The 17,786-nt window shown below is 44.0% G+C and overlaps 1 pseudogene; it reads right to left on the bottom strand.

The window, feature by feature from the left end:
* Positions 1 to 762: 762 nt before the first annotated feature.
* Positions 763 to 11,315, bottom strand: LOC115140647 (TNF receptor-associated factor 2-like; annotated as a pseudogene).
* Between the last annotated feature and the right edge of the window lie 6,471 nt (positions 11,316 to 17,786).

Raw genomic sequence — 17,786 nt, 5'->3', positions numbered from 1 at the left:
CATTTGAGAGGTTTTCAAATCAAATTCCTTGAGAATCCTAGGATTGCTATACTAGCACTGACGTAAGATTGCGGATTCTGCCCTGTTTATTTGAGCTTACTCTCAAGCAAATAAAAAAACATGAAATCCAAAGAGATCTCTGTTTACTTCCACTGTGCTGCTGTCTGTTCATGAGGATTTTTCTAATGGCTCTATGCTGAGAGGAAATGTCAGGGATCAACTGAAATGTCATTTAGCAGATGAGTTGAGGGGACAGTTATTTGGCCAATTCTATGCTTTCTAAAAATCAGTTAGGTTATATAATTGCTGATATATATAACTTGTAAGTACTGCTACACTCTTGTAAGACTTTTAAAATGATCTTAAATGGTGAAGTTTTAAGCAATCTAAATGCAACTAATCGAACACATTGTAATTAGCCTGCATGAGCCTGTGGATATTTATTTTTTACCAACTTTGTCTTTTTTTTCCTGGGAGGGGTTCAGATCAAAGACAGGAAATTATATTCAAGAAGTACATAGATAAAGAATCGAAAAACAGTACCAAAAAAAACATGGAAAAAACACCAAAATACCAAGTTAATAAAATGAAAAGTTGATAATTGGCTAACAGTATCTGTCCCATCTCCCATCACCCCCCCCCCCTTCTTAGTAGGTACGACCCATTCCTATTCCTCCCCCTACCTACCTACCTACCTACCTACCTACCGGGCTCATGTTGTGGACATATCTATGCATAAAACAAGGCGTCAATCACATGTTCTCAGTGATTATGTTCAAGCAAAAAGAAAGTAACCTGGAAAGGAGACAGACATGTTCATGTTTAATCCGTGTAACAGACATACCACACAAGATGGTTGACTCAATGCTTACTTACCTTAATGATGCAGAGGGAAAGAGATGAGAACTAGAACTATAATGACTCATGAGGAGATGTTGTTGTTTGTTTGTTTTTTGACATTCGGGCAATACGTATCTCAACTAACATTTCAGTTGAAAACCTCAGCCCTCTAAATAAACAATCTATGATGTCTGTTACACAGGTAATTACAGAGAGTGCTTGAATGGCCAGAGAGATATGAGTGCCTTTTCCCACCCCGTCACCATTCAGATACAGCCTCATGCGCACCTTGAATCCGTACCTGGATGTGTAGAATGCTAGAGGACGCAGAGGACACAAAAAAACGCTGATTCAAACTTGTGCCAGTGTTTCAGTGGACACAAATGTTAATATCGGAGGGAACTTGTCTGTCTGTGTAGTGTTTCAAAGGTGGTACATAAAAAAACAATTTTGTTCAAATTAAGCACTCTCTAATGAAGGCCTATTTTATTCCATGTGCATAGAAGACTGTCCCTGTGAATTGACTGTCCTACACTACTGGCTTTTCCATTTTAGGTGAAATTGAAAGAATACTGTACCAGGAGAGTACAGGTTAGGCCTATTCCAATGGCCAGAGATGGCCTCCTTCATTTTGTAGCTAAGGTCAGACAGCCTTCAGATGAAATTACCGTCATAGGAGACCTCCTGGTGAGCGCAGAGGCTTTCTATCAGGGAGCTGATGACAAGATCTTTCCTGGCCAGTCTGTGCTGCTGCTCTATTACCAACAGGGCAACAACCAATTCATTTCAACTTTATTAATCCCCACAGGGGCAATTAAGAAGTGCATGCGTCAACTATCTTCCCAAATTACAGAAAGGTAAGCTAATACAATCAAGAAAGTAACTTTTCTGATGCTCCTAATTTGCAGTGGTGGAATTGTAGCCTTAGTATTGCTGCACACACCCACTATTCTTGAAGAAAATGAGAATAATAAAATGCTGGTCTGGCTGAACATTGAGGGGGAAGGGAGAGCATCAAATGTCACATCTTGGTTGGAAAAATGGACTGTTGACAAGAATGAATCCTGAAAAACATCCATTTATATTTCGCTTCCACAAACGTTCCTCTCCTACTCTTAAAGTAGAGAGCCTCTTCTCATGCTCATAGAATAACCCCTAACCCCCCTCCCCACACAATGAAACAGATTTCATCTTCTTAAGAAGGCATAGTTAGGTTACAAATATCAACATTCTCCACAATAAAGTAGGCTGATACAAACAACAGACATCACGCAGAAAACTGTTGATGTCTGTTGTCAGATACATCTATTTGGTCCCCTCTATAATTTGTTCTCGCCGAGCTTTCTGAAATGGTATTGTTGTCGCAGGTCTTGACATTGCAGTGTAGATGAATCACCTCCATTATCCTGGTCAGATAACACGTAACTAAATATTATGTTTAGGACCTTTCAATTTCAGCTGACTGTCTGAGATATGTTTGTTTTGAAAATATACAATTACTGCTTCGTTTTGTTTACTGTTCAATAACGTTTTGTTTGGGATTTGAGAGAAATTAGAACAGTGATTTAAGATGACATTTTAAAATATAAAATGACATCGCACTTTACTGTTAATTAAGCTGACATTTCAACGGCCAGTGAAAAAAGCAGAGAGACCCTGGTAAATGTGTTTTTATAAAAAAAATTACACAAAACTATTGTTTGCTGGAGATAAAAATCTGTTTCATTTTGTGGGGAGGGGGTTAGGGGTTATTCTATGCACTGTTACATGAGAAGAGGCTCTCTACTATAAGAGTAGGAGAGGACCGTTTGTAGAAGCGGGATATAAATTGATATTTTTCAGGAAAGTGAAATACATTCTTGTCAACAGTCCATTTTTCCAACCAAGATGTGACATTTGATGCTCTCCCTTCCCCCTCAATGTTCAGCCAGACCAGCATTTTATTATTCTCAAGACCAGTGAGTGTATAGAGCAATTGTATGGCTACAATTCCACCACTGCAAATTAGGAGCCTCAGAAAAGTTACTTTCTGTAATTTGGGAGGATAGTTCACGCATGCACTTCTTAAAGGCTCAGAGCAGTCAAAAAATATATTTCCTGTGTTTTATATATATTTCCACACTATGAGGTTGGAAAAATACTGTGCAAATTATGATAATGCCTTTAGTGTAAGAGCTGTTTGAAAAGACTGTTTTGGTGGGATAGAGTTTTGGCCTGCCTGGTGACATCAGGTGGTAAATTAGTTAGTGAAACGTGTGGTGGAGCAGGTGTACCCAAGTGCAGACTCAGACGAGGAGACAGGGACAGGTTTTTATTGAAAAGCAGTAGGAGCAGGGTAAGCAGGTCCGGAGCGGAATCCAAGAAAGCAGTAGAGCGGGGGGGACCAGAGTCAGAGCAGGCGGAACTGTGGCGGAGAGAAAAGGAGCGTCAGGCTAGGGAAAACTAGGCTCAACAGGATAACAAGATCTATGCAGGAACAGGCTTGAACCGCAGACTGACTGAGCAGAGGCTATGATCTGGCAGCGTGGAAGTGGCAGGGCTGAGTATTTGTAGAGTTCTTGAATATGGAACAGGTTGCAGCTGGTGGGGATCTGCTCTGCCTCCAGCACACCTGTCTCCACTCACACAGAGAGAGAGGGAGGGAGGGAGAGAGCACTGGGGGAGTGGCAGCAGGTTATGGAGACACAGGATGAGAAGTAGAGGGCGTGGCAGGAGCTGATGTAACAAATAGACCAGTAAGAAAGAGGGTTCCAAACCTCTGTCAATAACAGCTAGTTTTCAGTTTCCCCCTCCCCCTCAGACCACTCCGAGACAGTCCTAGCAAAAATTATTTCTTGAGAAATTGCTCTTTGCTAAGAACCATTTTTTGTTTATTTTTGACAATTTTAATTGACAACAATCGCAGTAAGGTACTTAATTGTTTTCCAGAAATGATTTGATATTGAGATTTTTTTAAATGGTTGCATTGGACCTTTAAGAAGAATAATTAAACTTTTTTTAAAGTTCACAGCATGCCCTGGAATGAAACAGCATGAGGTCATATAACTGGTCCACCAAAGATGACTGTGTTCTATGACTCACAATATACTGTACCTTTATTTCTAATTGGTGAATCATGTTCTGGCTGCCCTGGTTCTCCCTCTCCAAAGCCTCCACTCTCAGCTGGGTCTTTTCCACCTCCCTGTTGAGGACAGAGATGATGTTCTCCGATATCTGGACCCTCTGCTGCAGTGTGTCTATCTGCAGCCTTATGTTCATGAGGATGGTCACCTGGTCATCATCTCGCAGACTGTTCAGCTGCTGAGCTATCCCATCTGTCCCTTCCATCCGCCTCCAGCTCCCCCTGTCCTAGTGGATTTTCAAGTCAGACAAAGCCTCTCTGAGCTGGGGCAGCTGCTCAACCATAGCTGCTACACCAGGGAAGGAGAACTGGGCTACCTGTGGGGCGAACTGCAGGTCACTGCTGTTGGTGGTGGCGGCACGCAGCAGGAGCTGATGGTGGCTGCTGGTCTCATGGCCTCTCACCTTCTCTACGGTCCCCTAAAATACATGGGATTGAAAGACAAAAACGTCAATAACTGTACAGCAAAAGCTTTATAATATGCCACACGTTCTTTGTATTTGATGCCCCATTTCTTCTAATTCAATAATGTTACTGTAATGCAATATTGGAATTATTAAATTGGCTTAAATGGGCAACGAACTTCAGAGAAACCACAAGAGTCCTGCCTTTTGGAACCTGGAAGAGGATTTTTCTGTAGAATCAAGACAATTTTGACAATTGACATGTCATGCAACAAGAACAAAAAGTGTTACACAAAAACGATCAGTAGCTATACAACAAATAACATCATTGGATTTGATAGACACTACATCAACAAGTAATCGAACAATTTCACAACAACTACCTTATACGCACAAGTGTAAAGGAATGAATAAGAATATGTACATATAAATATATGGATGAGCGATGGCTGTGCGGCATAGGCAAGATGCAGTAAATGGTATAGAGTACAGTATATACATATGAGATGAGTAATGTAGGGTATGTAAACATTATATAAAGTGGCATTGTTTCCAGTGACTAGTGATACATTTATTACATCCAATTTTCCAAATATTAAAGTGGCTAGAGATTTGAGTCAGCAGCCACTCAATGTTAGTGATGGCTGTTTAACAGTCTGATGGCCTTGAGATAGAACCTGTTTTTCAGGCTCTCGGTCCCAGCTTTGATGCACCTGTACTGACCTCGCCTTCTGGATGATAGCGGGGTGAACAGACCGTGGCTCGGGTGGTTGTTGTCCTTGATGATCTTTTTGGCCTTCAGAATGCTTTTGCAATTGCTTCTTACAATACATTTGATACATTTCTTCCCAAATCATGATGCACTTCCCCTAAAGGTTAACCTAACCTTTCTTGAGTCTAAAGTTCTGTGGCTTTCTGCTCCCTTTCGCTGTGGTCCAAAGCTCTCGGCAGCCCCCTGCCCTTCCCAGATCAGTGGTGAAAGGGAATATGGGGCAGCAGCAAACACTGGAGACACTGCTGCTTGAGGTGCGCTGTGGGGACCCAACCAATGTCACACTGACCTCGTCCCCAACAAGGTTTTCCACTAGAGACCAATTCTAACTTATTTTGTACAATTCCCAGCGACTGTAGCCCCTGCAGTATAAAACCACAGGAAACCATACACTGGCTATTTATTTACAGGAGTAAAAACACTTCATACCAGGGCTGAACATTTGAGAATCTCAGCAAGATTGTCAGTGACAGGACTTGCAACTTAGACGAGGTGGTTAGTTTGACAGCTACTGAGTGCACGGCTGGAAGTTAATTATTTGGGCCTGTCTTACCTGTAGCTCTGAGGGGCACATAGAGCGGCAGCATGTGGGGAACACTGACATGTTGTTTGGACAGGCCTTCTCCAGGTGACAGGCCAAGGCCTTTTGCAGCACCATGTGACCACAGCCAATGTTGCAGGGGATCAGGGCATACTCACACTGCTCCTGGTGCTCCTGAAAGAGAATTCAAAACAATTCATAAATCACAATAAACTAACCCAAGCTCAGCACAACATTTCAGTGAATCAATCCACTTGGAGGATGAACATCTTGATAGCAGCGCAAAGTCAATATCAGCCATCAGGGGCAAAAAATATATATATTTTTTATTGTATCATTCACAAATGTGTAAAACACTGTCAATACCTCAAAGTCCTTGAGAATACTCCTCCAGGAGCACCCTTGGTTAGCACAATGCATTTTCAACTCCAAGATCTCCTTATTGATGGAAGCATCACTGAATAACTGCAGTAACACATAGGAGAATTAAGATCAACTTTCAGTACTTCAATTACTAATTCAGTCCTAAATTCAGTCTCACCATGTTAAATTTTCCTCAGAGGGAAAATGTGTTTTATTTGATTTCTACATATCACACCGGTGCAATCTTCAGTGCTAAACTGGTTTAAATGACAACTTTCTCTGACTGTCATTGGTGTAAGTTGATACACCTTGAAGTGGAACTTTTAAGCTCTGCTGTGTCTCTACCGCTCAAATGCAACAAACACACAAAGCCATTTTATCTCTTTAATCATCACAATAATAACAATGAATCATTCAATACAACAGTAGCTTCTTAAAACTGACAACCAACAATGAACCCACTGTGTAAGTAACAGTCAGAGACAGTCAAGCCTTTGCTTTGTGAGCACACAAGGGACGATGAAAGTAAATATAAAGTAAAACATTTGAGTTACTGTTTAACAAGCTTAGTTTCCATTCCACTCTGATGCTCAAAGTATTCGCTGTGGCCAATTAACCCAATTGAATCAAGATATAGGAGTCATCTGTCCTGAAAATAGACTTTTCCAACTGATATTGATATGAATATACTCAAGGCCTATTATTTTAGCACAACAAACCAACATCCTAATTAAACAAGTCAGACGGTTATGGGGTGTCTCTTCTGCCTAGGATGTTTGGAGGAGCTGATGCTGAACCCCATACTGATGCTGAACCCCATTCTGATGCTGAACCCCATTCTGATGCTGAACCCCATACTGATGCTGAACCCCATTCTGATGCTGAACCCAATTCTGATGCTGAACCCCATTCTGATGCTGAACCCCATACTGATGCTGAACCCCATACTGATGCTGAACCCCATACTGATGCTGAACCCCATTCTGATGCTGAACCCCATACTGATGCTGAACCCCATACTGATGCTGAACCCCATACTGATGCTGAACCCCATACTGATGCTGAACCCCATACTGATGCTGAACCTGTCACACCCTGATCTGTTTCACCTGTCTTGTGATTGTCTCCACCCCATCCAGGTGTCGCTTATTTTCCCTGGTGTATATATCCCTGTTTCCTGTCTCTCTGTGCCAGTTCGTCTTGTATGTTTCTCAAGGCAACCAGCGGTTTTCCTGTACTCCTGCTTCTATTCTCGTTTGCTAGTCCTCCCGGTTTTTGACTCTTGCCTGTTTTCTGGACTCCGTACCCACCTATCTGAACATTCTGCCTGCCCTGACCTTGAGCCTGCCTGCCACTCTGTACCTCCTGGACTCTGAACTGATTTTGACCTTTTGCCTGTCCACGACCATTCTCTTGCCTACCCCTTTTGGATCGTTCAATAAATATCAAAGACTCAAACCATCTGCCTCCCGTGTCTGAATCTGGGTCTCGCCTTGTGCCCTTATAGAACCACATGCTGGCCAACATGGTCTCATTAGAATAAGTTGAAATAATGCTTTTTTTACCAATCAAGTTGTCACGTATGCTGATGTATTAGTTATATGTCACCTACTGACATAGCATATCACTTATCATTATAATGACGTATTTGTTATAGGTTACCTGCTTACATAACATATCACTTATCACTAGAATGATGTATTGGTGAGACACGTCTCAGCCATAGAACCACAATATTGACTTGAATGGGAATGTCCGTTCTAGCTGTTCTCTTTCTATGGTCTCAGGGCCTCAGCAATGGACTAATTCACGTTGGACAAATATCAACACATTTACATTACATTTAAGTCATTTAGCAGACGCTCTTATCCAGAGCGACTTACAAATTGGTGCGTTCACCTTAAGACATCCAGTGGAACAGCCACTTTACAATAGTGCATCTAAATCTTTTAAGGGGGGGGTGAGAAGGATTACTTTATCCTATCCTAGGTATTCCTGAAAGAGGTGGGGTTTCAGGTGTCTCCGGAAGGTGGTGATTGACTCCGCTGTCCTGGCGTCGTGAGGGAGTTTGTTCCACCATTGGGGGGCCAGAGCAGCGAACAGTTTTGACTGGGCTGCGCGGGAACTGTACTTCCTCAGTGGTAGGGAGGCGAGCAGGCCAGAGGTGGATGAACGCAGTGCCCTTGTTTGGGTGTAGGGCCTGATCAGAGCCTGGAGGTACTGACGTGGCATGTTGTCAACTCTACAGACATTCTAATCACACCAGTCCATTCTAGCATCTTTTCACATTCAATTTCTTTCTTAAACCTTATATCCCCTGAGCGGAGTCTCACCAGAGCAATGAAAAAGTTCAGGTCACTGCAACTCTGGTGAGTTCAATTGTATGACCTTTCTGCTAAAATCCAAATACAGGCTCTGATCATGTCTCCTGTTTAGGGGAGCTAAATAGTATGCAATACAGTGCATTCGGAAAATATTCAGACCCCTTGACTTTTTCTACATTTTGTTACTTTTCACCTTATTCTAAAATTGATTAAACAAAACATTTTCCTCATCAATCTACACACAATACCACATCATAACAAAGCAAAAACAGGTTTTTATAAATGTTTGCAGATGTATTACAAATAAAAAACAGAAATAACTTTTTTACATAAGTATTCAGAACCTTTGCTATGAGACTGTAAATTGAGCTCTGGTGGATCCTGTTTCCATTGATCATCCTTGAGATGTTTCTACAACTTGATTGGAGTCCACCTGTGGTAAATTCAAATGATTGGACAAGATTTGGAAAGGCTGTCTATTTAAGGTCCCACAGTTGCCAGTGCATGTCAAAGCAAAAACCAAGCCATGAGTCGAAGGCAGTTCTGGGGAAGGGTACCAAAAGATTTCTGCTGCATTGAAGGTCCCCAAAAACACAGTGGCCTCCATTAGTCTTAAATGGAAGAATTTTGGAAACACCAAGACTCTTCCTAGAGCTGGCCGCCCAGCCAAACTCAGCAATCTGGGGGGGGAAGGGCCTTGGTCAGGGAGGTGACCAAGAACCAGATGGTCACTCTGACAGAGCTCCAGAGTTCCTCAGTGGAGATGGGAGAACCTTCCAGAAGGACAACATCTCTGCAGCACTCCACCAGGCCTTTATGGTAGATTGGTCAGACGGAAGCAACTTCTCAGTAAAAGGCACAACAGCCCGCTTTGAGTTTGCCAAAAGGCACCTAAAGGACTCTCAGACCATGAGAAACAAAATACTCTGGTCTGATGAAACCAAGATTGAACTCTTTGGCCTGAATGCCAAGTGTCACATCTGGAGGAAACCTGGCACCATCCCTATTTTTCAGCAGCATTGACTGGGAGACTAGTCAGGAACGAGAGAAAGATGACCGGAGCAAAGTACAGAGAGATCCGTGATGAAAACTTGCTTCAGAGTGCTCAGGACCTCAGACTGTGTCACGAATCCCGCCGAAGATGGTGCCTCTTCCTGTTTGGGTGGCGCTCGGTGGTCGTCGTCGCCGGCCTATTAGCTGCCATCGATTCCCTTTCCTTTTGTTTCTGTTTATTGGGTTTAATTGGGTACACCTGTTTTGAGTTAGTGTTGTTTGTAAGGCTATTTAAGGGCACTAGGCCCGCTGGGTATTTGTGCGGGCTTGTTCTCTGTTATTTTGGCGTTGGTGTATTAGTGTTATCTCTTTATTTTCCGGACAGTTTTAGTCCTGTGTATTTTGGACGGGTTGTTTCATGCTCCCTAGTGTTGGCATGTCCATGTCTCCGCTGTCGTTGGAATAAATAGATTCACGTACGATACTACCTGCTCTCTGCGTTTGACTCCTCCACCGCACCATTTATAGAAGTCGTAACAGACTGGGGCGAAGGTTCACCTTCCAACAGGACAACGACCCTAAGCACACAGCCAAGACAATGCAAGGGTGGCTTCGGGACAAGTTTATGAATGTCCTTGAGTGGCCCAGCCAGAGCCCGGACTTGCTTTGTCATTACGGGGTATTGTGTGTGGATTGATGAGGGGGAAAAACGATTTAATCCATTTTAGAATAAGGCTGTAACGTAACAAACTGTGGGAAAAGTGAATGGGTCTGAATACTTTACGAATGCACTGTAACTCAATCAGTATTATCTGGATCATTTATTCTATCCAGCTAAAATATTTACATGTATTTTGCGTAGGAACACAAGTGCTCGAATGCCAGAAGTAATGAGTAAAGGGGAATGCTTTGGATAACACTAGAAGCACCACTATTATAGAGCCTCTATTTGATTTGGTACCTACCGTAGGAATACATTGAATCTTGCCTCCCAATGTTAGAGCAGTGCCCTTCCCACTTCATGCTCATTCACACAGCACCTTGGTGTCTGTGTCATGCAAATGAGTCAAATAATGAAAAGGGGAAATGATATTCACACATTTATGTAAACATACAGGGACATGGGGAATTCTTTAAGAGCGGTTTCATTTTTGATTCAATTCATCCCATGTCATTGGTGTTGTTTTCTACAGGAAATTCCACTTATTGAGGCTGCAGTATTACACCGAGACTGAAAAGGTAACTGTAGCCTACATTTCAAATGGTCTTATAAAAGGATATCCTTTGTGTTGTTAAAGCAGGTCTTTCACCAAAGCTATCTACCTAAGTGTGCCATAAAAACTGTTTTCCATTTCTCAACTTCATAGAGGCCTGCCATATCATTCCACCCTATCCACTTGTACTATACAAGCATATATACAAAGTGCAGTAATACTATACATACATTGTCTGATGTCAGTATGCTTGTTTCACTCTCTGAGCTCGGATCCTCTTCTTTGCACATTTCGCAAATGTTCCTAAACAACAGCAATGAACATGTGGGATTTGATTTAAATACAATAAACACAAATATGTTAACATAAAATTGTAATGTCTTAACCTTTAAAAACATAAGGGGAAGGCAAAAAAGGGAAATGTAGGCTATATTACATACAAATACCTGGCAAGAGTGTGATATGAGGAAATGGTTCACTTTGGTTATGAATGAAAATGTTTCACAAAACTTGGAATATAAACAATTGGAATTCCTTAACCTCAATGAAAACAAGCGAGGCAGTAGCGGTGGCTGCACAAAGTCTGACGTGCCTCCTTCAGTACGTTATTACAGTTGCTGCACAGGTACTTCTGCTGGGGTACATCATCGCAAATACTTTGAGGTAATCCAGAAGGATACTCATTTTCACCTGGGGCAGATGAATCACTAGAAGTTGTCCTCTGGTTTTAAACTAGACTCCATCTACAAATCACCAAGTTGTTTTTAAGATTGTAATTGTCACTATTCTCTCCCACTATATGATGCGTCCATTAAATAGTGTCAACCCTTTATCATTTTGAAGAGAGAAAAATTCGGTGGGTTTCCCCCCTATGGTAACCCGGGAAACATGTTAAAACCAAAAACCCCATGTGTGGTGCCAAGCAAAAATGTACTTTACAGTGAGTACGCATGGTGTTCAAATGAGGGGTAAAACATTTCCAGGAGCCAGTTTTCGCAATGCTGTTGTCTCTCCCTTTCTCTCTTACACATACACACACAAACATTTATTGCAGTTTATTTCTCTGAATGTGTGAGGCAGGTTCAATTGCCTCAACTACAGTCACTTCCGCCAAATAGGAAAGTCCCTGTGCCATAATTTTCACACATCCTGCCTGTCATCTAGCACAGAACACCACGTTTGTGATAGAGGCCCATTATTTACATGACAGGTGTGTGAGTATTGTTGCTGTTACTGTCAGTAAAAATGTGTTGTACAGAAGAACTCATCAAATGATCAGAACAATGAGCACATTACCAAAACATATCAACTTTTCATACATTTGTGGAGGTTACTGTTACAAAACACCAAAAAGTGTGCCTAATGACATTCTGCAATTGTCATAGATTAGGGCGGCTAGATTAATTGATGCGTCTTGCTGTCAAATTGACTTTTTTTCTGTAGCCTGAAAAGTCGAGACATGGAATTGGGGCTGAAACAAAATGGCATGGTCATCCTAATACACACAGTCAATTTACTAGACTAGGCTACAATGTGTATTACCATTAACTTCAAATAGGCCCAACAGTAGCCAGTGCTGTATTCTAGTGTGGTAAAAAAAATTGTGTCTAAACTCCGATTGCCGGTCGTGGTGATAAAAAAAACGTTCCCTATACTTTCAATGCATTTGTCTGAAAAAGATGGGTAAACTGTGTTTACTTGCGTTTACCCTCCACTAGGCCTACACCACTGCCGACACACATAAACATAAGCAGGGTTCAGATGAAGCTGCTTATGCCACGTTCAAAATAACTAGGAACTCATAAATCTCAGAGTTCTGACTTCAGTGCATTCAAGACAACTGGAACTCGGAAAATAACGAGCTCTGACTGGAAAAATAGTTTGAATTGTCATCCAACTTGGAATTTTAAGTTGGAAACTCAGGCATCTTTCTAGAACCATGACATTCCGACCTGAAGATCACTGGCGTCATGATTTGACTTCGTTTTTTTTCCTAATTTCCCAGTGCCATTAAGATATCACAACGTTAGCAATTATATTCTGTCATCACACAATCACCATTTAGAAACAGAGAAAATGTATTGATAAAGGCATTGTAAACAGTAAAACGTTTCTTTCCTTACATGAATGACATTTATGGCTATTATTTGTCATTATTACGCATTTAACAAGTGTATTAGAACATTGACCTTAAACTCTGTAGGAATCCTGGATCTTTGAGATCTCAGAAAAAACGCACTGTACATGTAGCTGTGAAAACAGTTCTCAAGGGCACACAAATCCAAAATAATGTAGGCCTATGCCATTGCAAAATCTAACCTCAACTACTTATAGCCTACTTGTTGGATGGCTAGTGATATTGTCGACCATCATCAGCTGATCCAGGAAAGAAAATAAATATTTATATAAAATAATAAAGCTAAATACATGGTCTACTTCTTGTGGCCACGGACGGCACGGAGAACACCAATGATAACACCACAAATGGCGAAAATGATGATTTACAAAGGAACATCTATGCATTTGTTAAGGGAGCTCAACTGAGGCCGAAATGTAGCACTACTGAGTGGACAGAGCTGCTCTACAGAATTTATACCAATTATGGACAGGGGTACTGTTTGTAGAAGCTTTTACTTTCATATTTACCACTGTAAAACGTATTTACCACTGCATTTTAAAGAAATAGGAGAATGGTGAAATTAGCATTGTTGTCAGAGTCCGACTGAGGGTGGCTCCCCTTTCCGGTCGGGTGGCGCTTGGTGGTCATAGTTGCAGGCTTTATTAGACAGCCGGTCAGCCTGTTTCTTTGTGCGGGATTAATCATTGTGACCTTCGTGTAGGTAGTAGAGGAACGTGTTTGTTCCTGGTCGTGTATTTTCTGCTGTACTGTTTTCGTCCCCGTGTTTGGGGCATTTGATTTTGAGCACCCAGTGTTGCGTGAGTGCATTAAAAGTATTGCACTCTCTGTTTCCTGCGTCGGACTCCACACCCACGACACCCGGAGCGTTACAGAATCCCGCACCCTTTTGAATGGAGTCAGCAGGAGCAGCGGCCAACCCTCTCCCATCGATGGAGGAACGGGTTCTCCACCACACCACCGTCCTCCATCGGATCGGAGATGGATCAAATGATGGAGAGAATGGACCGATGGGAGAGGAGTGGTCTCCTCTCTCCACCTTCGGCACCCTATGATGCTCCCCAGGGCTTATGATGGAGCAGCGGCGGGGTGCCAGGGTTTTTTACTCCAACTGGAGCTATACCTGGCCACCGTCAGACCCACCGTCAGACCCACTCCCTCGGGAGCGGAGAGGTGAGTGTCCTCATCTCCTGCCTCACGGGTCGTGCTCTGGAGTGGGCGAACCCTGTCTGGAATGGCCCGGACTCAGCGAAGGAGCACTACCCAGAGTTTTCCAGCCGCTTCTGTGCCGTGTTTGATCACCCTCCAGAGGGCTGAGCGGCGGGAGAACGACTATTTCATCTCAGGCAGGAGAAGAGGAGCGCACAGGATTACGCGCTGGAGTTCCGGACCTTGGCAGCAGGATCTGGGTGGAACGACAGGGCCCTTATTGACCACTACAGGTGTAGTCTCCGGGAGGACGTCCGCAGGGAGCTAGCGTGTCGGGACACCGCTCTTTCCCTGAATGAGCTAATCGATAGGACAATCTACTGACTGCCCGCGGGCGTTCGGAGAGGGTCCTGTGTGTTCCACCCCCCAGCCCCTCCGCTCCCATTCCGATGGAGTTGGGAGGGGCCGTGCCGAGGGGTACTGGAGGAGGAGGCCTCCCCTGCACCAGCTGTGGTCGGAGAGGACACACGGCCGATCGGTGCTGGGGGAGGTCCGTCTGGGAGTAGGGATGGCAGGTGGAACGCTTCTCGATCACCCCAGGTGAGTCAGCATCAAACTCATCCAGAACCCTCTGTTGGTCACATGTTTGTCTTAACTTTTTTCCCTCATCCCAGCATAAGTCGATTCAGGCGCTGCTGGGACCTTTATGGATCGCGGACTCGCCCTTAAGCTATGGGTTCCGCTGGTGCCGATAGATTCTTCCTTTCCCATGCACTCCCTAGATTGCCGGCCATTAGGGTCAGGGATGGTCAGGGAGACCACGGTTCCACTGGACATGGTGACGCAGGGGAATCATAGGGAGCGTATCAGTCTTTATATTATTGATTCGCCTGCGTTTCCAGTGGTGCTAGGGCTTCTCTAGGTGGCCCGGCACAATCATAAAATTTCGTGGAGACAGGGGGTTCTCCAGGGGTGGTCAGAGGAGTGTTCTGGAAGGTGTCTGGGAGTTTCCATCAGTGCCACGTCGATTCGAAGTTCAGACCAGGGTTCCACAGTGTGCATTCCCCCCGAGTATGCCGATTTGGCAATCGCTTTCAGTAAAGGGAAAGCGACTAAATTACCACCTTATCGACCGGGAAGAGATTGTACGATAGATCTCCAGGTAAACGCTGTGCTTCCCAAGAGTCACGTGTACCCATTGTCCCAGGAGGAGACATTGGTGATGGAAAGATATGTCACGGAGTCGCTGGGACAGGGGTACATTCGGCCCTCCATCTCACCCGTCTCCTCGAGTTTCTTTTTTGTGAAGAAAAAGGAGGGAGGTTTGCGTCCGTGTATTGATTATAGAGGTCTAAACGCCATCACAGTGGGGTATAGTTACCCACTACCTCTCATCGCTACGGCGGTGGAATCATTTCACGGAGTGCAGTTTTTCACAAAACTGGATCACAGGAGCGCGTATAGTCTGGTGCGTATTCGGAAGGGAGACGAGTGGAAAACCGCATTTAGTACCACATCGGGCCACTATGAGTACCTCGTCATGCCGTATGGGTTAAAGAATGCTCCAGCCGTTTTCCAATCCTTTGTAGACGAGATTCTCTTGGACCTGTGTGTGCAGGGAGTGGTTGTTTATGTCGATGACATTCTGATCTACTCGGCCACTCACACCGCACATGCATCTCTGGTATGCAAGGTGCTTGGTCGACTGCTATAGCATGACCTATACGTCAAGGCTGAGAAATGCGCGTTATCTAAACGAGCCGTCTCCTTCCTGGGTTATCACATTTCCACCTCGGGGGTGGTGTTGGAGTGTGACCGCATTAGGGCCGTGCGTAATTGGCCGACTCCGACCACGGTAAAAGAGGTGCAGCGGTTTTTGGGTTTTGCCAACTACTACCGGAGGTTTATCCAGGGTTTTGGCCAGGTAGCGGCTCCCAGTGCGGTTACATTTGTCAGCAGAGGCGGACGGAGCTTTCAACAGGTTGAAGGCGCTGTTCATGGATGCACCCGTGTTGGCGCATCCGGACCCCTCTCTAGCATTCATAGTGGAGGTGGACGCGGGGGTGGCTGGGGTGGGTGCCGTGCTATCACAGCGCTCGGGTGCGCCACCAAAACTCAGCTCCTGCGCTTTCTTCTCCAGGAAGCTCAGCCCAGCGGAGTGTAACTATGATGTGGGGGACCGGGAGTTGCTAGCGGTGGTCAGAGCTCTGAGGGTGTGGAGACACTGGCTTGAGGGGGCTAAGCACTCCTTTCTCATCTGGACCAACCACTCGGAGACTGAACCAACGCCAGGCAAGGTGGGCCATGTTCTTCACCCGGTTCCGGTTTACATTGTCTTATAGACCGGGCTGACGCACTGTCCCGCCTTTACGACACGGAGGATATGTCCACCGAACCTACTCCCATCCTTCCCGCCTCGAGGCTGGTAGCACCAGTGGCATGGGAGGTGGACTCGGACATCGAGCGGGCATTACGGGCGGAACCCGCGCCTCCTCAGTGTCCGGCGGGGCGAAAGTACGTGCCGTTTGGTGTTCGGGACCAACTGATTCGGTACCTTCACAAGTGCAGTCTCATTCCGTATACATTGTTTGTCTTCAGGAAGGCAATGAGTTGCTGCGCAACAGCCTTTTCTAAAAATTTTGAGAGGAATGGAAGATTCGATATAGGTTGATCGTTTTTTTTAGATTTTCTGGGTCACGGTTTGGCTTTTTCAAGAGAGGTTTTATTACTGCCACTTTTAGTGAGTTTGGTACACATCCGGTGGATAGAGAGCCGTTTATTATGTTCAACATAGGAGGGCCAAGCACAGGAAGCAGCTCTTTCAGTAGTTTAGTTGGAATAGGGTCCAGTATGCAGCTTGAAGTTTTAGAGGCCATGATTATTTTCATCATTATGTCAAGATATAGTACTAAAACACTTGAGTGTCTCTCTTGATCCTAGGTCCTGGCAGAGTTGTGCAGACTCAGGACATCTGAGCTTTGAAGGAATACGCAGATTTAAAGAGGAGTCCGTAATTTGCTTTCTAATAATCATGATCTTTTCCTCAAAGAAGTTCATGAATTTATTACTGCTGAAGTGAAAGTCATCCCCACTTGGGGAATGCTGCTTTTCAGTTAGCTTTGCGACAGTATCAAAAATAAATTTAGGATTGTTCTTATTTTCCTCAATTAAGGTGGAAAAATAGGATGATCGAGCAGCAGTGAGGGCTCTTCGATACTGCACAGTACTGTCTTTCCAAGCTAGTCGGAAGACTTCCAATTTTCTGGAAGCTTGCTTCAGAGCTCGGGTATTTTCTGTATACCAGGGAGCTAGTTTCTTATGAGAAATGTTTTTAGTTGTTAGCGGTGCAACTGCATCTAGGGTATTGCGCAAGATTAAATTGAGTTCCTCAGTTAGGTGGTTAACTGATTTTTGTCCTCTGACGTCGGGTAGGCAGAGGGAGTCTGGAAGGGCATCAAGGAATCTTTGTGTTGTCTGTGAATTCATAGCATGACTTTTGATGCTCCTTGGTTGGGGTCTGAGCAGATTATTTGTTGCAATTGCAAACGTAATAAAATGGTGGTCCGATAGTCCAGGATTATGAGGAAAAACATTAAGATCCACAACATTTATTCCATGGGACAAAACTAGGTCCAGAGTATGACTGTGACAGTGAGTAGGTCCAGAGACATGTTGGACAAAACCCACTGAGTCGATGATGGCTCCGAAAGCCTTTTGGAGTGGGTCTGTGGACTTTTCCATGTGAATATTAAAGTCACCAAAAATTAGAATAGTATCTGTTATGACTACAAGATCTGACAGGAATTCAGGGAACTCAATGAGGAACGCTGTATATGGCCCAGGAGGCCCTGCTAAGGAACAGACCTGGGTTCAAATACTATTTAAACTTAAACTGAGCTTGCCTGGCACAATCAAATCAATAGAATCA

The sequence above is a fragment of the Oncorhynchus nerka genome, linkage group LG13 (genome assembly GCF_034236695.1).
Source record: "Oncorhynchus nerka isolate Pitt River linkage group LG13, Oner_Uvic_2.0, whole genome shotgun sequence".
Classification (NCBI taxonomy): domain Eukaryota; kingdom Metazoa; phylum Chordata; class Actinopteri; order Salmoniformes; family Salmonidae; genus Oncorhynchus; species Oncorhynchus nerka.
The sequence above is the reverse complement of the archived record's forward strand: the minus strand, read 5'-3'. Positions and strand labels throughout refer to the sequence as shown.